Source organism: Pelobates fuscus, chromosome 5 (genome assembly GCF_036172605.1).
Source record: "Pelobates fuscus isolate aPelFus1 chromosome 5, aPelFus1.pri, whole genome shotgun sequence".
Classification (NCBI taxonomy): domain Eukaryota; kingdom Metazoa; phylum Chordata; class Amphibia; order Anura; family Pelobatidae; genus Pelobates; species Pelobates fuscus.
In genome coordinates this window covers 306,241,828-306,268,936 of record NC_086321.1, presented here as the reverse complement: position 1 = coordinate 306,268,936, position 27,109 = coordinate 306,241,828, and the positions used below count along the sequence as shown (strand labels likewise).

General features: G+C 43.5%; 1 pseudogene; it reads left to right on the top strand.

Moving 5' to 3' along the window:
• Nucleotides 1-21,139, top strand: part of LOC134612220 (uncharacterized) — a 116,681-nt pseudogene extending 95,542 nt beyond the window's left edge.
• Nucleotides 21,140-27,109: the final 5,970 nt, after the last annotated feature.

Below are 27,109 nucleotides of genomic sequence, written 5' to 3'. Positions count from 1 at the left end.
TGCCAAGGAATAGGTCACTGGATTGATACGTCGGATGACTCGAAAAGGACCTATGTACCGAGGAGCAAATTTCATGGTCGGAACCCTAAGTTTGATATGTCTTGTGGAGAGCCACACCCTGTCCCCTGGAAGATAGACAGGATTAGCACCCCGTTTCTTGTCAGCTTGGACCTTTGCATGTAACAAAGCCTTTTGCAGAGCTGAATGGACAGAATCCCAAGTATCATGAATTGATTCTAAACGGGTGTTCAAAGCTGGGGTGTCCATGTCTGAGAATTCAGAAGGGAAAACAGTGGGGTGAAAACCCTGATTTACAAAGAATGGACTATGATTAGAAGATTCATGAGTCGCGTTGTTCCTGGCGAACTCAGCCATGGGTAAGAGCTCATACCAGTTAGACTGATTGGCATTGATAAAGCAACGTAAATAGGCTTCTAAAGACTGATTCGCCCTCTCTGCTGCTCCATTTGTTTGAGGGTGATACGCTGACGAAAAGGAGAGTTCGATGCCCAATTGTTTACAAAAGGAACGCCAAAACCTAGAAATAAACTGGGTACCTCTGTCAGATACTATGCTTTTGGGTACACCGTGCAACCGAAAGATCTCTCTCAAGAATATTTGAACTAGATCTTGAGCAGATGGTAATTTTTTAAGAGGGATAAAATGTGCCATCTTCGATAACCATAAGGACTGTATTAAACCCGTTTGAACTGGGTAGATCCACAATGAAATCCATGGCTAAATGGGTCCATGGAGCATTAGGTATGGGTAGTGGTTGTAACAGCCCAGGGGGCGATCTAGGAGGAACTTTAGAAACGGCACATATTTGACATGCCCCAACATAATCTTTGATATTGTTCCTAAGAGCAGGCCACCAAAACCTCCTGGAGATAGCAGAGAGGGTTTTATGGACTCCAGGATGACCCGCTGTGAGGTTGTCATGGAATAAATCTAGTACCTTTTTTCTGAACGGAGGTGACACATACAGTTTGTCCGGAGGTTTTCCCAAGGGTGCCTGAGTTTGATCTGCTATTATGGCACAGAAGAGTGGAGAAGACACTTCGGAAACTGTAGTGGCAATGAGGCATTCAGGAGGTATAATAGGATATATCTCTTGTTCAGGAACTTATTCTGTCTCAAACTGCCTAGAAAGTGCATCTGCCTTGGTGTTTTTAGTTCCAGGCCTATACGTAATTACGAAATTGAATCGGGAGAGGAACAATGACCATCTAGCCTGACGAGAGGTCTCTTAGCGTCCCCAATATAAGCCAAATTCTTATGATCAGTAAAGATCAAAAGTAGCTCTTTGCCTCCATTCCTTAAGGGCAAGTACAATGGGCAAAAGTTCCCTATTCCCTATGTCATAATTCTTCTCTGCAGGTGTGAGTTTGCGAGAGTAAAATCCACAAGAATGTAAAGGCGTATCAGGGCTTTCTCTCTGAGACAGAATGGCTCCAACTCCTGTCTCTGACGCATCCACTTCTAGGATAAACGGTTTGGTTGGATCAGGATGGGTCAGGACAGGTGCTGAGGAAAATAAAGATTTTAACTGTTCAAATGCCTCTCTTGCTTCTTTGGGCCAAGATATACAATTTGCTCCTTTTTTGGTTAAATTAGTTATAGGAGAAATTACGGAAGAAAATCCCTTTATGAATTTGCGGTAGTAATTCGCAAAACCTATAAAGCGTTGAGTAGCTTTAAGGCGCTTGGGACACGGCCACTGTAAGACTGCCTCCAGCTTGCGGGGATCCATCTGGAAACCAGACGGAGATATAACGTATCCAAGGAATTGTTTCTCCGTTTGGTCAAACTGGCATTTCTCCAGTTTACAGTAAAGACCGTTCTGTAACAGGGTTTTAAGTACAACTCTCACATGTTCGTGATGTGTCTCTAGGTCTGGGGAATAGATGAGAATGTCGTCCAGGTACACCAGAACGAACATGTGAAGGTACTCTCTTAGGACATCATTAATAAAATCCTGGAATACCGCTGGAACGTTACATAATCCAAACGGCATAACCAGGTATTCGTAATGTCCCATTCTTGTGTTAAATGCGGTCATCCATTCGTGACTGTCCTTAATCCTGACTAGATTGTACGCACTTCGGAGATCGAGCTTAGTGAAGACTCGAGCTCCCTTTAATCTGTCAAACAGCTCTGATATAAGGGGAATAGGGTAGGCATTTTTTTATAGTAATCCTATTCAAACCCCTGTAATCGATACAGGGGCGTAGGTCTCCCTCTTTTTTAGAGACAAAGAAGAACCCAGCCCCGGCCGGTGAGGAGGATCTACGGATATGACCCTTCCTGAGAGCATCCTTTATATATTCTTCCAAACAAAGATTTTCCTGGGGGGACAAAGCATATACTCCTCCCTTGGGAGGCATAGTCCCTGGTAATAAATTTATGGTACAGTCATAAGGTCTATGTGGGGGTAACCCCTCTGACTGGACCTTGTTAAATACCTCTTTTAAATCCATATACTGTGGCGGTATCTGTGTGGTCAAGGGAGGTGCAATAGGAACATTAATGGTACCAATTGGTTGTGGTATTTGCTTAAAGCAAACACCTTTGCATTGTGGTGGAATCTCGGTAAAAATAAATTTAGTAGGCCGAGATTACCACGTGGCATGTGTACGTGCATATGCTGACGTATCGGTCGGTCGGTTGCACGTGGCAAAGATACGATCACTAGTGTACGGAGCATGTGCGAGAATAGAGGATGTAGTATTCCCCTCCTCCATTGTGCTGGACAAGCCATGCGGTCAAGCAGGAAGTTAGTTCTTGTTCGTTTTGATTGGTTATGAGAATGTGCGGGTGGAGCTTAATATTGGAGGAGTTATGTGCCTATATAAGGAGCCTGCACTATTGTCCGGGGCTCAGAACTTGTTGTATTTTGGTGACACTAGTCACTCTGAGTCCCGATCGGTGAACCGAATAAAGAATCTCTTCCTTCCTGAAGAAACCTGTGTCCATCTCTCTGTGCTTGGCTTCCGTCAGTTTCTCCGGTATCATTTGGTGCATTGGCCCCGGCTCATCGTTCAACGGTAGCTGAGAAGCAGAGGCGTGAGACGGTCTATCTTTGCCCACGTTCTCTACGGCTGCACCCCTGAACTTCTGCGTGGACCTCCCTTCGTCTCGGCGCCACTGGTCTGTTGTCCAGGAGATCATCGGCCTCTTCGTAGTAAGTGCTGGGGTGTCCCCGTCGATGAGTGTGAACTCAGGTTCAGGAACGAGGAGGTAAGACGACCGCTGTTTTAGACGGCGGACCCACTAGGGGTATACCGATTGTGCGGTAGGCCCATAAGGGGTTATTTGTGTACGGAATCTGCCCCCTCTGTCGGAGGGAAGGAGCGAAGGCGCACCGCTCAATTGAACGCTCTTTAGTAAGACCGTTTAATTTGGTTTGGAGTCAGGCGGGGTTCTGTGTAAATAGCCCTAGCCGGACACCGGTGTCTTGTCTAGACTAGCGTTCTAGGGTGTACAATTTGTTCGCTAGGTCGGAGGGACCGGGAGACTAAGCGGCGTCTGTGTAAATTCGGTCCGCTAGCTCTCAACCTATCTTGGCTAAGTGGGAAGGCGTGTAAATTTGGAACCCACTAGACTTTTGATAGAGTAGATAGACTAAGAGGGTTCTGTTGTAAATTCCGCCCTCTAGTTCGCTAAATGTGGTGCTTGGGCAGTGTGGCTAACCAAAACGGATGTAGATAGTTTTAGGTAGTCCATCAAGGTACTGACCAATAGATTAGTTGGGAATTGTATATGTGTTAAAGATTGTTTAGTAGCGTGTATATCTTGTTAGATAGCGTGAGCTCCGCCGTCTAGCGAGAGTGTGAATAGTGTGTAACTGTATTATAGCGCACAGTACCATAACCCTGTATATTTACTGACACTGTATATGAATACTAATACTTGTCGTCTATTGCATGTCTGACACCATAACCACTATTAATTGTACTGTGACCTTAAATTGTACTTTGACCTATGCTAACCGTACTGTAACTACTGTTTGTAAAGAAGATGTTCCTGGGGTATGTTATAGACGGGTAATTCATATATAGGGAATTATAGCGTGGGTGACTGTATAGTTTCGCCAAAGGGCATAGTATCTATTATTTAGTGACTGGTGTAACAGCTGTGTGTGTACGGGAATTCCTTGAGTGTTTTTATTGTGTACGTTTCACTTGGTAACTGTACCACGTGGTGCTGTTGCCGAGGGAACGGGTGTGACTGTTGAATAGAGTGCGTGTATAGTATTCGTTGGAAACGACGCTCCATTGCTAAGTATGGGCGCGTCGGACTCGACGATTTTGGATCCCTTGGGATGTATGTTAAAGAATTTTAAAAAGGGATTTACAAAATGTGATTTTGGGGTTAAAATGTCTTCTGTACGTTTGATTACATTATGCACTAGGGAATGGCCTACTTTGGTTGCCGCATGGCCGCCACGTGGCAGTTTAGATCCAAATCGGGTACAGCGTGTACATGTGGCTGTATCAGGTAGGCCTGAACTTTACGGACAGTTTCCATACATTGATTGTTGGAGGCAGGCCGTAAATGACTCGCCAAGATGGATCCGAGTATGCCACGAGGAGCAATGTCGCCTCATGGTGGCCAGGACTCGTTTGTCCACTAGGGCCATGGTTACGCCCATTTTGGACACGCCCCCTGAGTCCGAAATCCTTATGCCTCCCCCTTACTCCTCCTCAGGAAGAGGAAGGGGAAGTGATACAGGAAGTTCTACACCCCTTTCCCCGTTGTCCCCATCTACTTCCTCCTCAAGTTCAGAATCCATCCCCCTCATTGCTAAACCTCCCCTTCCGGTACCAACCCCCGTTAAAACCACATATCCTGATTTGGCGCCATATCAAGCTTCCGGTCAGGCTTCCTCTAGCCCGGCCCGGAATATTTTATTCACCGACCTTCCCCACAATAACGCTTCCACATCCCCATGCCTTACTTCCCCTCGAATGGAACCCCTAACCGACGCACCTCAACGAACCCCTATACTAACCCGACAACTGACTGGTACCCTAAAACCTAGACATTATCAAATGCCACTTCGTTTGGCTCCCGGCGCAGCACACCTTAATGATGAAGGTCAAATGGTATATGCTGACTCAGTCTTCGTATACGTCCCGTTCACAACTACCGATCTCTTAAATTGGAAAACCCATAATTCCTCGTACACTGACAAACCACAAGCCATGACCGACCTGTTCACCTCAATAGTCCAGACGCATAATCCTACTTGGGCTGATTGCCAGCAATTACTAATGACATTGTTTAACAACGAGGAGAGGACTAGGATAAACCAAGCTGCCATTCAAGCGCTGGAAGAAGAAGCCCGTACATTAAACCAAGCTAATCCAGCAGCATGGGCCACAGCTCATTATCCTAACGCTGATCCCGAATGGGATGTTAATGGCGCAGATATGGTTAATTTAAAAGCCTATAGAGACGCTATAATTGCTGGCATGAAAGCCGGAGGTAAGAAAGCCATAAATATGTCTAAGACAGCTGAGGTGTTACAGAAAAGTGATGAACCGCCCAGTGTCTTTTATGACCGATTATTGGAGGCATACCGCTTGTATACCCCCTTTAATCCGGAAGCCCCTGAGAATTCCCGAATGGTAAACTCTGCCTTTGTCAGCCAAGCATACAGAGATATTAAGCGCAAGCTAGAAAAGTTAGAAGGGTTCGTAGGAATGTCCATCACCCAACTAATGGAGGTAGCTAATAAGGTTTACATGAACAGGGAATCAAAGAGTAAGAAAGAGGAAGAGCGCAAGATGCGTAAAAAGGCGGATATGCTAGCGGTAGCGATCGCAGGCGGAGATAGACGGGGCCCGGATAGAGGCGATAGCAAGTGGAAAAGGGAACCCCTGAGTAGGAATCAGTGCGCATACTGTAGAGAAGAAGGGCATTGGAGAAGCGAGTGTCCAAAAAGGGAGCAGTATGAGAGGGAGCAGGGCAGGATATGGAAACTTTAGAGGTAGAGCGAGAGGTAGAGGAGGTCCCGGAGGGAGTAATGGTAATAACAGAGGTAGTGTTAGGGAAGACAGATATTATCCCGCAGCGCAGAGATCCCGCGATAGAGAAGACAGGGACTTTGTAGGATTGGCTGACACGGTCATGGATGACTATTGATACCGACCGGGCTCCATCCCCCTTGGCCGAGCGGAGCCTATGGTCGAAGTATCAATAGGGGGAAAAAGGAGTGCATTCATGATTGATACTGGTGCTGAACATTCGGTGGTGACTGACCTGGTTGCTCCTCCATCTGGAAGAACTATCACCGTAATAGGAGCAACTGGAAGAAGTGCTGCAAAACCGGTTCTTAAAAGTCGACAATGTACATTGGGAGGCCACGTAGTGAAACATCAATTCCTTTATATGCCTGAATGTCCAGTCCAATTGCTAGGACGTGATTTGCTATCCAAACTACAAGCACAGATTACGTTCCTACCCAATGGAACAACAAGTTTAATGGACCTTCAGGTATTATGACATTATCCGTACCAAAGGAAGAAGAGTGGCGACTTTATACAGCGTTGACTAGCCAAAACCCTAGGAGTGATGAATCCTTATTCAACATACCAGGAGTTTGGGCAGAGAACAACCCACCAGGACTGGCCCGCAATATTCCACCCATTCGAATTGAACTAAAACTTGGGGTTTATCCAGTGAGCCTACGGCAATATCATATCCCGCAGAAGGCTAAGAAGAATATTCAATCTTATCTGGATAAGTTCATACGGTATGGTATCCTAAAATTCTGTACTTCCCCCTGGAACACCCCATTGCTGCCTGTTCAAAAGCCCGGTACAGATGAGTATCGCCCTGTGCAGGACTTGAGAGCAGTCAATGATGCGGTTGTAAGTATACACCCAGTTGTGCCCAATCCGTATAACCTGCTTGCTTTAATTCCGGGCGGGGCTACCTATTTTACAGTCTTAGACCTCAAAGATGCCTTCTTTTGCCTCCGAATTTCTGCAGAAAGCCAATGTATCTTCGCTTTCCAATGGGAAAATGCTGTAACGGGCTTGAAACGCCAGATGACTTGGACAAGACTGCCCCAAGGGTTTAAAAATTCACCTACCCTATTTGGTTCAGCTTTAAGTCAAGACTTACTGGATTTCAAGTCCATCCCAGGAGAGTGTGTACTATTACAATATGTAGATGATTTGTTGATGGCCGCAGTTACAAGGGAAATATGTCAGCAAGCAACACACGATCTACTACACATTCTCTGGAAGGCAGGATACAAGGTGTCTAGGAAGAAGGCTCAGTTGTGTCTGCCAACTGTCAAATATCTGGGATTCCATATCTCTGAAGGTCAAAGAATAATGGGGCCAGAGAGAAAAGAGGCTGTGTGCCAAATACCAATACCCAAGAATAGAAGACAAGTGCGAGAGTTCTTGGGGGCAGCAGGCTTCTGTAAGATATGGATTCCCAGTTATGCGATATTGGCTAAACCTCTGTATGCAGCTATCAAGGGTACAGAACACGATCCCTTCCTCTGGACCCCAGAACAGCAAAAGGCATTTGAAGATGTGAAGAAGGCTTTGATGAGTGCCCCAGCATTAGGTCTACCTGATCACACATGACCATTCTACTTATATGTACATGAGCAAAGAAGAATGGCTGTGGGAGTATTGACACAGTACTTGGGATCATGGCAAAGACCTGTTGCCTATATGTCTAAGCAAATAGATGCAGTGGCCAGTGGTCTTCCACCTTGTCTAAGAGCCGTAGCGGCAGCCACCCTGCTGGTAGCTGAAGCCGATAAACTCACTCTGGGTCAAGAACTTTATGTACGAGTCCCACACGCAGTACAGACGTTGTTGGATTACAAAGGCAATCATTGGTTCAGTAACAGCCGTATGACCAAGTATCTGTCAGGGTACCTGAAGCCTCTACCTCTGAGAGAGGTAGAGACTTAGAAGTTTATCCGTCCGGACGGCATGTCTCCTCGGTTCCTCGCGGTTCACCCGGTCTTGCAAACGCCGGCCGCGAGGGAGTCACTTCCTTTTATAGCAGGAGGACCGGAGGTCGACGTCATGACGCCAACCCGGAACGTCCTGTCACTCAAATCTCTGGAGACGAATCAGGACTCGCCGGAGGCGTGTCTTCTCTCCCTAACCAGGATACTTAACAGTGGCTCTCTCATTTACTCATTGCCCTGTCGTGGTTCTAGTCTGCCTAGTCACACAGTGCTCTGTTATTCTCTTGCCTTTTGGTTCTGACCCGGCTTTGGTATTTACTCTCCTGTCTTTCTGTTATCCTTGACCCGGCTTGTCTCTCGCTTACCTGTCTTCTCGTTCCCTCGACCTCGGCTTGTCTCTGACCATTCTATCGTAGTTTTACGTTAAGTCCGGCCATTCTAAGGACCGGTATACGTATCTGCTACTCTTTGTACTCTGCGTGTTGGATCCCTGACCCGATCCTGACATTACGACAGGGCCATGGATCCTGCAGGTACAAATTGTCAGCTTGGTTCTCCTGATCCTAGGTTTGACGCCATGGATCATAGGATGGATCAGATGGCTCTAGCACTACAGGTGCTGCTATCACGTCCTATTAATCCACCCGAGGAGATGCGTAATACGTCTGCTTCTTCTGTGGGTTCAGGGCTAGAGGTAGCTACTGTAGGTGCTTCTTCCCGAGTTACCCCACCTGTACGTTATGCTGGTTCTCCTGAGAGGTGTCGTGGGTTTTTGAACCAGATCAGTATCCATTTCGAGCTACAGCCCCGTTCCTACCCTACTGATAGGGCAAAAGTGGGATTTATTATTACCTTACTCATTGAGAAAGCTCTGAGATGGGCTAATCCGTTGTGGGAGAATGATAATCCATTAGTCTATAACTATAATGCCTTTGTAGCTGCTTTTAAAAGAACTTTTGATCCCCCTGGCAGGAGGGTCAATGCAGCCAGATTACTGTTGCGCCTTAGACAAGACAACCAAACACTTGTGGATTACGCACTAGAGTTCAGGTCTTTGGCGGCAGAAGTAAAATGGAATGAACAGGCCTATATAGACGTATTTTTAAATGGATTATCCGATGTAATACTTGATGAGGTAGCGACAAAAGAGCTTCCCGAGAACCTGGAAGACTTAATTTCCTTTATCTCTCGTATTGACGAACGTCTAAGGGAGAGGCAGAATACTCGAGATAGAACTGGTGGGTCTTCCTTTAGACTAGCACCATCATTTCAAATTTCTGAAACCAAAACTCCACAGGTTTCAGAACCTATGCAGTTAGGCCTTACTCGTCTGTCAGAGGAGGAGAGACAGTACAGGAGAAGGGAGGGACTGTGTATGTATTGTGGAGCCAGAGGTCATGTACGTTTGAGCTGTCCCAGTCGTCCGGGAAACGCTCGCACCTAAGTTTCTCTAGAGGACAGACCTTGGGTGTTTCGATTTTGTCCTCTACTCATAACTACAAAGAACATAGACTCCTATTACCGGTCTCTTTAACTTGGGAAAAGGGAACCTTAGAGACTATGGCATTGATAGACTCCGGCGCTGCTGAGAGTTTTATCGACCAAAAGTTTCTCACCAAACACACTATCCCATCCCAGTTAAGGAAGACACCCTTGGCTGTTGAGGCCATTGATGGTAGACCTTTAGTTGAGCCTGTGATTTTCCGGGAGACCACACCTCTTAACTTAACTACTGGTATTCTACACAAGGAGGAAATATCCCTACTACTCATTTCATCTCCTTCTGTTCCCATAGTCCTGGGATACTCCTGGCTTAAGAGACATAACCCCGTTATAGATTGGAGATCAGGGGAAATAGTTTCGTGGGGTCAGGATTGTCAAGAGAATTGTTTAAAGAAAGTGTCACCTCTCTGTAGTGTCAACGCACTTAATAACGCTACCGACTCTACCAAAGTACAGATACCGTCCTTGTATCAAGATTTAAAGGCAGTATTTGACAAAGGAAAGGCTTACCTTACCACCACATAGGCCTTTTGATTGCAAAATTAATTTACTTTCTGGTACTATGCCCCCCAGGGGTCATGTATATCCTTTGTCTACGAATGAGAACTTAGTTCTAGAGGAGTATATTCGTGAAAACCTAGACAAGGGGTTCATTAGAAGATCCTCCTCCCCTGCTGGGGCTGGATTTTTTTTTGTTAAAAAGAAGGATGGTACTTTAAGACCCTGCATTGACTACCGAGGTCTTAACAAGATAACCATTAGAAATGTATATCCGATTCCCTTGATCACCGAGCTTTTTGATCGATTAAAAAGTTCTAAGATTTTCACTAAGTTAGACCTTAGAGGTGCTTATAATTTGGTGAGAATTCACGACGGAGACGAGTGGAAAACTGCATTCAATACTCGATATGGGCACTATGAGTATACTGTAATGCCTTTTGGTCTCTGCAATGCCCCGGCGGTATTTCAGGACCTTATTAATGAGGTTCTTAGGGAGTTTCAAGATGACTGTGTGATTGTATACCTTGATGATATACTTATACATTCCAGGGATATTGAAACTCACCACGGACAAGTCAGAAGGGTTTTACACAAACTTCTTCAGCATGGCTTATACTGCAAATTAGAGAAATGCAGCTTTGACCAATCCCAAACTACCTTTCTTGGTTACGTGATTTCTGGAGAGGGGTTTGAAATGGATCCGGAGATCCTCCAATCCATATTAGATTGGCCTTTACCTAAGGGTCTCAAGGCTATCCAGAGATTTATTGGTTTCTCCAATTACTACAGACGTTTCATTAAGGGATACTCCTCTATCATTGCTCCCATCACCAATATGACCAAACAAGGGGCTGATACTAAGAATTGGTCTACTGAAGCACTTCTGGCTTTTAAGACACTCAAGGAGCTGTTTGCTTCCGCACCAATTTTAGTTCACCCTGATACTACACTACCTTTCCTACTCGAAGTTGACGCTTCTGAGACAGGTATAGGTGCCGTTCTGTCCCAAAGGTTGGGTGTAGATAAACCATTACATCCTTGTGGATACTTTTCCAAAAAATTGTCAGGTACTGAAAGCAGATATGACATTGGTGACAGGGAACTCCTAGCGGTTATAATGGCCTTAAAGGAGTGGAGACATTTATTGGAGGGTACTTTGCATCCTGTTACTATTTTGACAGATCATAAAAACTTATCCTATATTGGAGAGGCTAAACGACTATCATCTAGACAGGCTCGTTGGTCCATATTCCTCACTCACTTCAACTACGTACTCATATATAGGCCAGGTTCTAAGAATTCTAAAGCCGATGCCTTGTCTCGCCAATATGAACCTGCTGCCATATCTGAGCCGGTTTTGTCCTCTATAGTACCCAAGTGTAACATTATCGCTAACACTACTCTCAAAGTCCACTCTCCGCTACTTGAGCAGATAAGGAGCTTGCAGCATCTGGCACCTAGACTGACTCCTGCTTCCAGACATTTCGTTCCTCCTGAACTCCAAATGGAGCTCTTACAGTGTCTTCACGAGAGTAAGGTGGCTGGTCATCCGGGTGTTCGCAAGACGTATTCTTTGATCTCCAAAGATTTCTGGTGGCCTTCGTTACGGAAGGATATTAAGGATTTTATCGGAGTTTGTGAGGTCTGTACTAAAACTAAACTACCGCATTCGCTTCCTTGTGGCCTTCTACAACCTCTGGAAATTCCTGATAAACCTTGGTCCTGTGTGGCAATGGACTTTATTGTGGATTTGCCTGTTTCTAAAAGGCACACTGTTATCCTCACCGTAGTCGATAGGTTTACCAAGATGGCACATTTCGTACCTTTGCCTAAACTTCCGACTTCTCCTGAATTGGCGGAGATATTTGCTAAAGAGATTTTTCGCTTGCATGGGATTCCTTCGGAGATCACTTCTGATAGAGGCTCCCAATTTGTTTCACGTTTTTGGAGATCATTCTGTTCTCAATTAGGCATCAAATTGAATTTTTCGTCCGCCTATCATCCTCAGTCTAACGGAGCTGCCGAACGAACCAACCAGAAGATTGAGCAGTACTTACGTTGTTTTGTTTCCGAACACCAGGACGATTGGGTCGGTTTGATTCCTTGGGCGGAGTTTGCGCACAACAATCTCGTTTGTGACTCTATGCATTCAAGCCCCTTCTTCATGAACTATGGCTTTCATCCATCTATTCTTCCCTCGGTTTCTCCTTCCCAAGGAGTGCCGTCGGTTGATGTCCATGTGGCCAATTTGAGGAAGTTGTGGGATCAGACTCGACAGATTCTTCTACACAATTCTATGCTGGTTAAGAAACATGCTGACAAACGTAGAAGGGCGGCTCCGAATTTCGTTCCAGGCGATAGAGTTTGGTTGAGTACTAGGAATATTCGCCTTAAAGTTCCTTCCATGAAATTCGCTCCTCGTTATATTGGTCCCTACAGGATCTTGACTCGAATTAACCCAGTGGCGTATCGTCTAGCTCTCCCAGCTACTTTACGCATCCCGAACTCCTTTCACGTGTCATTGCTGAAACCTCTAATCTGTAACAGATTCTCCTCCACAATCGCCCCTCCGCGCCCTGTTCAGGTGGAGGGTCAGGAGGAGTATGAGGTTAACTCCATTATTGATTCTCGTGTCTCCCGGGGGAGAGTACAATATTTGGTTGACTGGAAGGGTTATGGTCCTGAGGAGAGGAGTTGGGTACCACAAGAGGATGTTCATGCTCCTCGCCTTCGCAGGGCATTTCACTCCCGCTTTCCATCTCGCCCCGGCTCCTTCCGCCCGGTGGGCGTATCTGAGAGGGGGGGTACTGTCAGGGTACCTGAAGCCTCTACCTCTGAGAGAGGTAGAGACTTAGAAGTTTATCCGTCCGGACGGCATGTCTCCTCGGTTCCTCGCGGTTCACCCGGTCTTGCAAACGCCGGCCGCGAGGGAGTCACTTCCTTTTATAGCAGGAGGACCGGAGGTCGACGTCATGACGCCAACCCGGAACGTCCTGTCACTCAAATCTCTGGAGACGAATCAGGACTCGCCGGAGGCGTGTCTTCTCTCCCTAACCAGGATACTTAACAGTGGCTCTCTCATTTACTCATTGCCCTGTCGTGGTTCTAGTCTGCCTAGTCACACAGTGCTCTGTTATTCTCTTGCCTTTTGGTTCTGACCCGGCTTTGGTATTTACTCTCCTGTCTTTCTGTTATCCTTGACCCGGCTTGTCTCTCGCTTACCTGTCTTCTCGTTCCCTCGACCTCGGCTTGTCTCTGACCATTCTATCGTAGTTTTACGTTAAGTCCGGCCATTCTAAGGACCGGTATACGTATCTGCTACTCTTTGTACTCTGCGTGTTGGATCCCTGACCCGATCCTGACAGTATCAAGCAATGTTGTGTGAAAACCCAAGAGTGCATTTAGAGACTGTCAATACCTTAAATCCAGCTACCCTTTTGCCACAACCTACTGAAATTCAACACGATTGTTTGGAGGTGATGGATGAAGTATTTTCAAGTAGACCAGATCTTCGTGACTTTCCCATCCAGAACCCTGATGTCCAATATTATACAGACGGCAGTAGTTATGTGAAAGAAGGGATTCGCTATGCAGGTTATGCAGTAACAATGATAGACAAGGTGATAGAAGCTCGGCCACTGTCAAAAGGAACATCAGCACAAAAGGCAGAATTGATAGCACTAACACGAGCGTTACAATTGGCTGAACGTTTAAGCGTAAACATCTACACGGACTCCAAGTATGCGTTTTTAACCACTCATGCCCATGGAGCTTTGTATAAAGAAAGAGGACTATTGAATTCAGAGGGCAAAGAAATCAAGTACGCAGCCGAAATACTACAACTATTGGAAGCAGTATGGGAACCAAAAGAAGTTGGTATTATACATTGTCGAGCGCATCTGAGAGGCGATGGTGATGTAACCAAAGGAAATCGGATGGCAGATAATGCAGCTAAGCGTGCCGCTGAATCAGGAAGACAGGAATATGTGGAACATATAGCTGCTCTTATACCGACTCCACTGTCTCAATGGACTCCAGTTTATACAGCTCAAGAAGAAGAGTGGTTAAGGACTGAACCTGGAAAATACCTGGAGAACAAATGGTATCAGTTAGAAGATGGGAGAATAATTATTCCAGCATCACTAGCGGTAGAAATTGTCCAAAATTATCACAACGGGACACATTCTGGAAGAGATAGTACAGAAGAATCTCTCAGAAAACATTACTACATACCAAGATTGTCCAACTTAACTCAAGCCATAGTACGAAGATGTGTAACATGTGCTAAAAATAATGCAAGGCAAGGACCAGTAAAGCCAGCAGGAGTTCAGTATATGGGGGGACTCCCTATGTCCGATCTACAAATTGATTATACAGTTATGCCTAAATCTGGTGGACATCGCTACCTACTGGTAGTTGTGTGCACCTATTCAGGCTGGGTAGAAGCATGTCCTACTCGTACAGAGAAAGCAGGAGAAGTTGTGCGATTCCTGTTATGAGAAATAATACCCCGATATGGACTACCCTGCTCTATAGGATCGGACAATGGTCCAGCCTTTGTTCATCAGTGCCTACAACAACTGACTCATATGCTTGGTATTAAGTGGAGACTTCATACGGCATATAGACCTCAGAGTTCTGGTAAAGTAGAAAGAATGAATAGAACTATTAAGAATCAGTTGGCAAAAATGTGTCAGGAAACCCAACTCAAGTGGAATGTTCTTTTGCCTATAGCTCTGTTACGTATTCGAAGTACACCTACCAGAAGGATGGGTCTCTCTCCTTTTGAAATCATGTATGGGCGTCCACCTCCCATACTTGGTAACTTAAGGGGGGATTTGAGTCAGTTGGGAGAAGGAATTACCCGGCAGCAGGTTGTAGAGTTGGGTAAAACTATGTAGGAGGTACAGAAATGGGTACAAGATAGATTACCTGTGAATATTTATCCCCCTGTTCATAGTTACCATCCAGGAGATCAAGTGTGGATTAAAGAGTGGAATAATATACCGTTAGGGCCTAAGTGGAGGGGTCCTTATGTTGTTCTTTTGTCTACCCCTACAGCAATAAAAGTGGCCGAAGTGACTCCGTGGATTCATCACTCCAGGGTTAAACCAGCAGCAGTAGATTCTTGGCAAGCTACAACAGATCCAGAGAATCCCTGCAAGATCCGGTTAAAGCACACGACTCAGTCGGAGTGACGAGGAAACATTGTGGATTACAATTATTGTTGTTTCAGAGATTGGTAAATGAGTGTTTAGACGGCCATAATAACGCCTGTCCGCTCACCAACGTATTATTAAAAGTCAGGAAAGTCTCGAAGGGACCCCTGTGAAGACGAGCAGAACTCCATTCCCTGCAGCCCTTACATCCTGGAAGCTGAGGTGCCATCGCACGGACGAAGACTGAGGATGCAGCCGACGAAAGAAGTGTTGATAATGATGTTTATTTATATGTCCTTTTATATTCAGGAAGGTAGAGGTACCGACACTCCTAGCTGTGAGGTTTGCATTAAGACTACTAGAACAGGAAATCATATTTCCCAGACCCTAATTTGGCATTCACAATATGAGTGTAAAGATGATGTGTCTAGGTGTAGAAGTATAGAGTATAGTGTATGCCATTTAGGAGTAGTAGAACCTAAGTGCTTCAATCCGGAGTATCAACCCCATACAATTTGGTTGACCCTCAGGAATGGAGATCCTCAGAGGACCCTAATAAATAAAACTGAGTTAGAAACCGTACATTCTTCGGGTGTTCTGCTATTTGATGCATGTAAAGCGATATCAAGTGGTAGAAAGCCGTGGAATGTATGTGGGGATCTTAGGTGGGAGAGAACGTATGGGTCTAATGATAAATATATTTGTCCCAGTAGTAAAAACAAGTATGTAAGTCCTAGATGCCCAGATAGGGAATATAATTATTGCCCATATTGGTCTTGTGTGGGGTGGGCAACTTGGGGACAGACAGCAGACCAGGATATGATTGTTACTAAGTTGCCTACCAAACCATACTGTAAGTCTATGGAATGCAACCCAGTCCATATTCTTATAAATAATCCTGACCAATTCCTAGACAGATATGGTAACTTATTTGGGTTTCAAATATATGGGACGGGTTTGGACCCTGGGACAATATTGTTTATAGGGATAGAGACCGATACTGTAACATCCCAAACTCATCAGGTATTCCATTCTTTTTATGAAGAGATGAGTGTAGATAATAAGATTCCCCATAACGCTAAAAACCTGTTTATAGATTTAGCTGAGAGTATTGCTGGTAGTCTTAATGTAACCAACTGCTATGTGTGTGGAGGTACTAACATGGGAGACCAATGGCCTTGGGAAGTAAAGGAGGTAATGTCTGGTTCTGAGGCAGTTGAACAATTAATATCTTCACAAGCCGATTATCAGATGAGTGTTAGAGGTAAATCTGAGTGGAGATTAAAAACCTCCATCATAGGTTATGTTTGCATAGCAAGGAAAGGAATGATGTTTAATACTGTTCTGTAGGAGAACTAACTTGTCTAGGGCAAAAAGCTTATGATGATGATACAAAGAACACAACTTGGTGGTCGGCTTCAAATGTCTCAGAACCATCTAACCCGTTTGCGAGATATGCCAATTTAAAGGACGTAGGGTTTGACTTATCCATCACATCTAGTTGGAAAGCCCCAGCAAATTTGTACTGGATCTGTGGTAAGAAGGCCTATTCGGAGTTGCCACAGGAGTGGGAAGGGGCATGTGTGTTGGGTATGCGCAAACCATCCTTCTTCTTGTTACCTATTGAAACAGGTGAGACTTTGGAAGTTAAAGTGTATGATGTGAATCATAGGAAGAAAAGGGGACCCATGGAGATAGGCGCCTGGGAAGATGATGAATGGCCTCCCCAGCGTATTATAGACTATTATGGGCCAGCAACTTGGGCAGAGGATGGTACTTTCGGGTATAGGACCCCAATATATATGCTCAACCGCATTATAAGGTTACAGGCGGTGGTTGAGATCATTACTAATGAGACCTCACAAGCGCTCAATCTTCTAGCGAAGCAAAATACCAGGATGAGGACAGCAGTTTACCAAAATAGATAAGCCTTGGATTACCTATTGGCAGTAGAGGGAGGTGTATGTGGGAAGTTTAACCTGAGCAATTGCTGTCTTCAAATAGATGACGAAGGGCAAGCAATAGCTGAGCTTACTAGCCATATGGTTAAACTACCGCATGTGCCTACTCAGGTATGGAAAGGGTATAATCCAAGTAGTTGGTTTGGTAACTGGTATGAGCAGTTTGGAGGGCTTAAGGCATTGGTAGGCGGAGTCATACTGATTTTAATGTTGTGTCTACTCCTGCCATGTCTTATTCCTTTAGTAGTTAGGTCTGTGCAGAGCCTGATAGAAAATATAGCAGAGAGGAAGGCGGCTGCACAGATAATGGCCATATATAAATATGAGGCTCTAAATCAGGGAGAACCAATGCAGGAAGAGGAGTGTTGAGGGATTCACATCATTTCAAATATTTACTATAAGTAATATACCAGTGATTTGTAAGTAAATAGTAATAAAGTTATGTTTTTAACACATTATCTCTACTTAGCAATATTAGTCATTGTGGTATACCTTAGTGTTATTTTAGTTCATTCTTATTGGGGTTATACCTCCTCCGTTTCTTCCCAAGTTTACACTCACACATCAGCTAACCCCTTACTTTTAACTATAGTAACAAATGAGAGGCACAGTGACTGCAGGGAAAATAATGGCTGTATGTTCCAAATTCGTTAAAGTTGTGTTAGTCAAGCAGAAGGAACTTGCATCTTTTTTGGCAGGATTCGAATATCGAGGAGAGTAGAAAAAACTATTTACTTAGGTCCAACAGGCCATAAATATAGCTCTTCTACCATAAATAATACATATATTTTAAACCTATATTTTAAAATGGACAAATGAGATGCATCCTATAAAAGATATAAGGAAGCCAATAATGCGTGAAAAAATGATAGCCAAATAAAGCAAAACCAACCCCAAAGCATTCTTTAAATACATAAATTCTAAAAATAAAATAAAAAAATGAAAGTGTAGGTACACTAAAAACCGAAATGGGGGTATTAGTAAATGAAGACCATGAAAAGGCAGGAATTTTAAATACCTATTTCTCCTCCATATATATTAAGGAAGAACCAATGGCAATAGATGTGCAAATGATTGCTACTAAAAACTTGCAGAATAATTGTAATTGGTTAACTCAAGACAAGGTGCTGCAGCAACTAAAGAAAGTTACCGTAATATAAATAAAGCTCCAGGGCCTGACTGTATCCATCCACGAGTACTTAAGGAACTAAGTGTAGAAATAAGTGAACCTCTGTTTTTAATCTTTCAAGATTCTTTTCTTTCAGGAAGTGTTCCGGAGGATTGGAAGAAGGCAGATGCAGCTCCTATATTCAAAAAGGGTTCAAAATCCTTGCCTGGAAATTATAGACCCGTGAGTTTAACTTTTATGGCTGGGAAAATATAAGGTTATTTAGGGATAATATTCAAGAATTCCTTGAGAAGAACATGGTTATCAGCAAAAATCAGCATGGTTTTATGAAGCACAGGTCATGTCAAACTAACTTGATTGCATTCTACGAAGAAGTAAGTAGAAGTATAGATCAGGGTGTTGCAGTGGATGTGATCTATTTGGATTTTGCCAAGGCATTTGATACAGTTCCACACAATAGATTAGTGTTCAAACTCAAGGAAATAGGTCTAGATTAAAGTGCTTGTTCTTTGGTAGAACATTGGCTTCAAAATAGAGTACAAAGAGTTGTCATTAATGGTAAATTTTCAAGCTAGACAGAGGTGGCACGTGGTGTCCCTCAGGGTTCTGTTCTGGGACCCTTTCTATTTAATATGTTTATAAATGATCTTGAAAAAACATTGAAAGTCATGTTTCAGTGTTTGCAGATGACACAAAACTCTGTAAAATAATACAATGTGAGCAAGATATTACTTTGCTGCTGAGGGATTTAGATAGACCAGGGGACTGGGCACTCAAATGGCAGATGAATTTAATGTTGAAAAATGCAAAGTTATTCACTTCGACGTAAAGAATGCACAAGCAACGTATACCCTTAATAGAAGCGAATTAGGAATAACAACACACGAAAAGGACTTGGGAATTGTTATAGACAAAGAACTATGCAACAATGTGCAATGTCAATCAGCACTGGCTAAGGTCAGTAAGGTATTGTCATGCATGAAAAAGGGTATTCATTCTCGGGATGAGAATATCATTTTGCCTCTTTATAAATCACTGGTAAGACCAGATATTGAATATGCTGTGCAATTTTGGGCACCTGTTCTAAAGAAGGGTATTATGGCACTAGAAAAAGTGCATAGACGGGCTACAATATTAATAAAAGGAATGGAACATATCAGCTATGAAGAAAGGTTAACAAATGTAAACCTATTTAGTTTTGAAAAACGTCTCCTGAGAGGGGATATGATAACATTATACAAATATATTTGGGGCCAATACAAACCATTGTGTGGACTTTACATAGGACACACGGTCATGCATTTAGACTGGAAGAAAGAAGATTTCATCTAAGGCAAAGGAAAGTTTTTTTTATTTTTTTACTGTAAGAACAATAAGCATGTGGAATTATTTGCCTGAAGAAGTGGTTTTATCATAGTCCATACAGATGTTCAAACAGCTACTAGGTGCATACTTGCAAAAACAGAATATTTAAGGATATAATCGTTCAATGTAGGGTAATAGCTTCTTGATCCAAGGATAAATCTGACTGCCATTCTGAGGTCAAGAAGGAATTTTTTTCCTAGCTTGTTGCAAAATTGGAAGTGCTTCAAACTGCTTTTTTTTGCCTTCTTTTGGATCAACAGCAAAAAACAAATGTGAGGAAGGCTGAACTTGATGGACGCAAGTCTCTTATCAGCTATGTAACTATGTAACCTTTAAAAGGTAATCAATTAGACTGCTTGAAAACAACAACCCGTACAGGATTGCCCATTATCTCCTCTCCTATACGTGTTAGCCTTAGAACCCCTTTAACCCCTATAACTATTCGAAACAACAACAGCATTCATGGAGTGTGGGTTGGACACAAGCAATATAAACTCAGCTTATTTGCTGACGATATTCTTCTTATACTCACAACCACTTATAACACTCCCTTCATTACATAAAGTTATGCACGCATTTAGCCTACAGTCCTACTATAAATGTAACATTACTAAAACTCAAGCAATGTGTTTCAACATTCCAAAAATTACAGAAGAAAGGGGGGGGGGGGGGTAAACCTCCCAGAGTCCCTAAAGTGTTAATAATGAGAAACGTGAAAAACTGAGGAATGGGACTCCCAAACATCAAAGCGTATTATTACTCCGCTATTCTTACAAATGTCGTCAGCGCTCATCTGTCCGACTATACTCCTCAATGGGTGGCAATAGAGAGAAATTACTGTAGAAACCATGATCTGTCATCAACACTGTGGATTACTCCGCATCTGAGACAAACATCTTTAAACATACTCCCCAACACCAGACATCTTCTTAAAATATGGTACACCTGCAGAGATAAATTATGTTCGGCACATCCATGGGCTTTAGCGACTCCAATGAAAACTCTATATCACTGCAACGGAACGTTTCCATACCAGAATTGGGAGAAAGTTGGGATTATGCATCTATTTCACCTATGTAGCCCAGAGGGACTTAAATCCTTTCCGGATCTACGAGAGGAATTCATACTACCCTTGAATTTTACATTTGCTTACCTTCAAATTAAAGCAATTATTACTGTGAACAAGATCCAAACAAGGAAACAGACACTACAAACTTCTATTACAAAGTTTGAAGCGCAATGCCTATCGATCTGCCCTCCCAAAAAAATAATGGCTATTTGTTACCTTAATCTCGCTAACCCGGACGCGAATAATAAATTGAATTTTATGCAAGAATGGCAAGAAGATCTCCAAATTAATATTTCTCAGACAGAATGGGAGCAGATTTTTCTGTCCATAATGGATTAACTACCAGTACTGCTCATTTTGAAGCATCACAGAAAATTCTTTACAGGTGGTACATGGTACCATCACGCCTACACTCCATATTCCCCGCAACGTCGGACATGTGCTGGAGATGTCACACAAGTAAAGGCACCATGCTACATATTTGGTGGATGTGTAAACGAGTGAACTCTCTGTGGAAGGACATTATAAGAATGATAAAACAAATTACCAACTTTCAGCTAGCTTACGAACCAAAAACAAAACTCCTTCGAAGACTTCCAGACAACATCTCCAAACCAGTCAAGAAAATGATATATCTTCTACTGAGCACAGTATCTATATTAATAGCTAGAAATTGGAAAACTATCGACCTACCCTCTCTTCGAGGAGTGGAGAATGCAATGTCCTTAACAGTGCAGTATGAACTCCTAATGTGGAACCAGATGAAAATAGGGAAATATAGCCCTCATATCTCCACAATGTGGAAGACTTATCTACAACTTACTTATACAGAACCAAATCAACCTCTGCACAGTTAGATGAAGAGAGAGGTCCCCACATCAGTTACTCAAAGCGCCCGAAAATAAACTTATTTACGACCACACTCTCCTGATCAACATAATATTATAGAATACATTAATGTTGTCTGGGATCTGGTATGGAATACATTAGATGAATATTTGCTTGGAACTACATCCCTTTTATTATAACCCTCCCCCCCCACCCTTCCATTTGTCCAATATTGTATTTTCTTCCTCCCCTCTCTTTTCGTCCTTTCCCCAGTCTTTACAGCAAGCTAGATAGGTTCTGACATAGAATAATTTTCTGGATGATGCCATAGATCCCTGAAATTCAGGGATATTTTCTAATATACATGAAATAGAGTAAAATTATCTCCAGAGGAAGAGTTCAAATAGATGTACACTCTACCCCACATGCCCAAGATATTTGTTCCCCACCATAGGACAACCCGTCAATATATTCCTTTATCTAAATAGTCCTTCAAGAAGGACATAACGACTGACTTTAAACCAATGAGTGACTCAGGGTTTGAATGTACTAAATTAGTAATGAAACTTTAATTTATTGATTCTTTTTGATTTATGAATTGTACTATTACAAATGTATGCTTCTTGGATTCCCCTTCCCCTTTTTTCCTTCTTTATCCCCATGTTATTTGAAAATAATAAAAAGTAATTTGAAAAAAAAAAGAAAACAACAACCCCCATCTAAACAATAGAATATCTATAGGTACTTTATAGGTCTAAATTAAAATAATGTTACATAGTAGTTACATAGTAATCTAGGTTGAAAAAAGACTACATTCCATCATATTCAGATCCATTCTTTTATGCCATGGGTCCTTAAACTCCGGACCCCGCAGATGTTGCTGAACTACAACTCCCATGATTCTCTGGCTATCTATGTAATTCAAAGAATCATGGGAGTTGTAGTTCAGCAACATCTGGGGGGCCGGAGTTTGAGGACCCATGTTTTATGCTGTTGATCCACGACAATTCCATTGGTGTATTTGCTGGACCATTTTCCCTAGTCTGTGTTTTATATATATTTTATTTTTGTTTTGCGAAACTCATGCAGACACATCACAAGTGAATTCTCAACAAACTCAATGTACAGAAACAAATTTCAAATCACATTTGTTCTGGGGCTTTTTCATTTTGTGTGTTTGCCAGTTCATCCTGCTGTCAGACAGTGTTATGAGGAGGAGTTAGGCAATATGCCTATCTACTGCTCTCCACTTGTATTGTTTATATGCTGGCTGAGGAGTGATGGTGCATAAAGCTCATAGGGCAAATGTGAGCTTCAAGCGGATTCTTTCCATATTCCTGCTACAGTGCCCAGCTAGCAATACAGTGTATGTTGAAGAGGGTGATGCAGAGAAATCTACCTTTTATCTGAATTTTTATAGAGTTCAAGCAGCTGACTATTAAAGTCCTCGTCCTGTCTCAGTTGGAGTCCCCCAAGTCCCCCAAGGTCCCCTTCTATTTTCTCTTTATACTGCATCTCTTGGCAAACTTATCACCTCTTTTGGATTCCACTAACACCTGATGACACCCAGTTATATCTCTCCTCCCCAGACCTCTCCCCTGCCGTCCTGCAACGTGTCACTGCTTGCCTTTCTTCCATCTCTGACGGGATGTCCTCCCGCTTTCTGAAACTCAATCTCTCTAAAACTGAGCTCTTTGTCTTTCCTCCAACTAATACTGATCCTCCTCTTTCGCTCTCCCTTCAAGTTTGTGCTACCCACATCAGTCCATCCTTGCAAGCGCGCTGTCTTGGCATCATACTTGACTCTGGTCTCACCTTTGAGCCTCACATCTAGCATGTTGCCAAATCCTGTAGATTCCACCTTAAAAACATAGCCCGCATCCGCCCCTTTCTTGCACCAGATACTACCAAGGAGTTTGTCCATGCTATAGTAATTTCTCACATGGATTATTGTAACCCTCTCCTGATTGGTCTTCCCAAAAGCCGTACTGCACCCCTCCAGTCCATAATGAACGCTGCTGCTAGACTGATTTTCCTCTCTAGTCGTTTCTCTCACACCTCATCCCTCTGCCAATCCTTATATTGGCTTCCTGAATGCTATAGGAGTCAATTCAAGGTACTAACTCACACCTATAAAGTACTGAACAACTCTATCTCCTCACAGATCCATAGGTATGTCCCTTCTCGGTCTCTCCACTCTGCCCGTGACCACCTCCTGTCCATTGCCCTCACCCGTACGGCCAACTCACGCTTGCAGGACTTCTCGCGGGTGGCTCCCTTCCTATGGAATAGCCTGCCTACCACCATCAGACTCTCCCCTAGTCTTGCATATTTTAAGAAGTGCCTTAAAACCCATCTCTTTAGGAAAGCTTATGGCCTCCAAGACTAACCTCTACCTCACATACCTGTCTCTTGACCTCTCCTAAAGGGCAGCCCACCTTATTTAAAATTCCTGTCCTAATGTGTTTTTACCCCACCTACTATAGAATGTAAGCTCGATTGAGCAGGTCCTCTTCAACCTATTGTTCCCGTAAGTTTATTTGTAATTGTCCTATTTATAGGTAAATCCCCTCTCATAATATTGTAAAGCGCTACGGAATCTGTTGGCGCTATATAAATGGCAATAATAATAATAACGAATATTATTCTGTACAAATCTTTTTATTGTTTTTTCAAATTCCGTTTCTATATTCATTCTGTCTGTTCATTCTTGTTCCAGTTGTGGATGTTGAGAACAGATCTAACTATATAATTAATTCCATTCAGTGAAAAAATGTCCATTAAAGTCAGTTATCTTTGGGGGGCGTGGCTAACTGCCGAGCAAGATGGACGCCCAGTAATTTGCTCCGGCACAAAAGCTCCTTCTAATTTAACCCGAATCCTTGCTGAAACCACGGAATCTACTAACAACACAATGGCTAACTCAAAAACGAAGAAATCTTCCACAATGAGCTTCTTTGGACAGAAAACACAGACGACAAACAAGACAGCACGGGCGGCCATCCAAGATGGCGTGGACAATCCTGAAACCACGATGCTGCAAGCAACATCTGAAATACCTCAAACTGCAGAACACCTCACACGAGGATACTTTGAAAAAACCATGGAGGGTATGGCAATGAAGCTAATAGGCACCTGGCAAACCACGGCGGAACAGATCAAAAGGGAGGTGCGAGATCTATCTACCAGGACCACCTTCCTGGAGAAGCAACAGGAAGAGCTGGCCTCCATGCAAATGGATATGTCTGGGCAGCTACAGGCCCTACAAAATCAAATGGAACAAATGGAGGCCCGAGTAGCAGATCAGGAGGACAGGGCCCGGCGCAACAATCGGAGGCCGCTGAGAGTCCCAGAGACCGTCCTACCTGACGACCTGCCGGCATACGTACACGGCCTCCTCCATGCCTATGCCCAGGACGTCCCCACAGACATGCTCCTGGTCGACAGAGCTCACTAGGTGTCAAAACCGAAACATATACCTGAAGCAACACCCCGGGACGTCTGTTACGCTACTAGGGGTGATTTGGATTGGAACTCAACTGCAGCTTGTAAACTCCCTAATTACAATAGTGAAGAAATAGAGAATCCTTAAGTATCAATACTGTAGTTTTAAGAAAAGAGAGAATCTCTGGTAACTTGATTCAACCGAAGTTTTAATTGTTAAACTTAAATTAATTGCATTTAGGCAATAATCCAATAAGAAAAAGTGCAAGTAATCAACAACACAAAGTTCATTATTAAGTATTTCTTCAGAGATCCATTAAGTAACATTCTTTAAGTTCATGAGAATAATATTCAATAGGAACAATAATCAAGTAGCTAAGAATATTTGCAAAGCAAGAACAGTGCATAGTGAATAAGCATGATGGGAGTTGTCCTTCATGAGATTAATAACTTGAAGCAATGAAGGTTTGAGTAAGCAAGCATTAGTTCATTAATAAATGATTTTGTAAACAAATAGCTGAAAGATATACTTAAGGTTAATATGGGTAGTCCTCCAATAGTTCAGAGATATGGTCCACTTGTAAAGTAGCAAAGTATCCATTCTCCAGTAATCCTTTCTGGCATGCAGCAATCCTTGCATTTGCTCAAAGGCTGGAACGGCTTGTCTGAGTTTGTGGAGAGGCAAGTCCTGTGGAAGTAGATCCCAGTAGCTGAGCCTGTGGAGCCCACGGTCTCGCGGAGGCAGCTCACATGTTAGCTCACACAATCAATCACCAAGCACCCTCCCTCTGGCCCAGTCTCCCTAAATACCGTCAGAGCTGTGTCAGAGGGAGGGTGCTTGGTGATTGATTGTGTGAGCTAACGTGAGCTGCCTCCGCGAGACCGTGGGCTCCACAGGCTCAGCTACTGGGATCTACTTCCACAGTACTTGCCTCTCCACAAACTCAGACAAGCCGTTCCAGCCTTTGAGCAAATGCAAAGATTGCTGCATGCCTCACTCCTCACAGCTGAGTGCCGAACCCGGAAGTGTTACTCCATGACAACGTCCTGATGAGAATACACTGCTACCACATAAAGGATATGATTCTCAGGACACATTGCAGCAAAGAAGAACCCCTCGAAGACTCCCCCTCAGTGCGTATTATGGCAGACATATCGGCGGCAACCCTCAGACACAGGAGGGAATTCCTCCCCTTCACTACAGGATTACGCGCCAATGGAATTAGATACAGATGGTGGTTCCCCACAAAAATAATACTCACCAGAAACGGGGAAACCATAAACATCTCGACCCCAGCAGAAGGGATAACAGCGCTCACTAGATGGGGTCTCAGCAACAACCCTCCCATGGAGACGCAGCAAAAGTCCCCTTGAGCAAGCCGCAACAGGAACACGGACTAAACTGATTCATCCATAGTATTGAAGACTCAATGACTACATGAGGCATGATTAATGCAAGTATATATTTCACACAGCACATTGTTATATGTTAAAGTGTACCATACACCTCCGGCCCCGACCTGGGTCGGGTGTATGCTCCCAGCACCACAAGTCAGACCACTTTGGCGTTGACAAATCATACAAGCTCAGGTGAAAATGTTTAACAAAAGTACCAAAGCGCACCGAGCAAAAAGGTACATAATTAAGGGCAACTGGCGAGCTAGGTGGGGATGGTTGGAGACAAACCACCCATAGCTGACATGGGATCGGCATGCAGAATAGATCAGATTACTGCAGATTAGACCCCACCTGCATAGAAGGCAACTCCAGTTGGGGTGTGCACCACTTCAGCGAACAGGGTCCACAATGTATGGAACTAGCGTGCAATCGATGCACAAATATTTAGTTTAACCCCCATAAAAACCATCCACGAGAATATAATACTTACGATAGCAGCCTTGACAACACCGGGGCACCTAATGGAGACACCATATGTCAGGGAAAAACACAGCCCCCAGAGAAACAATTATGTATGTGAAAGCAAACGGAGGCATACAACCTCTCATTGTACAACGTATAGCAGTTTACCTATATGTATGGAATAATGACATCGCTAAAATAACAATGCTTGTCCAACACAATATTACTTGCATGCCTATCAAAAGGAAACTGTACTGACAAATGTTTAGTTAATGTTGCAAAAGTTTATGTTGTTGAATGTTTTTAATAACTACATTGATGGTCTCAGCTCCAAAGCAATTT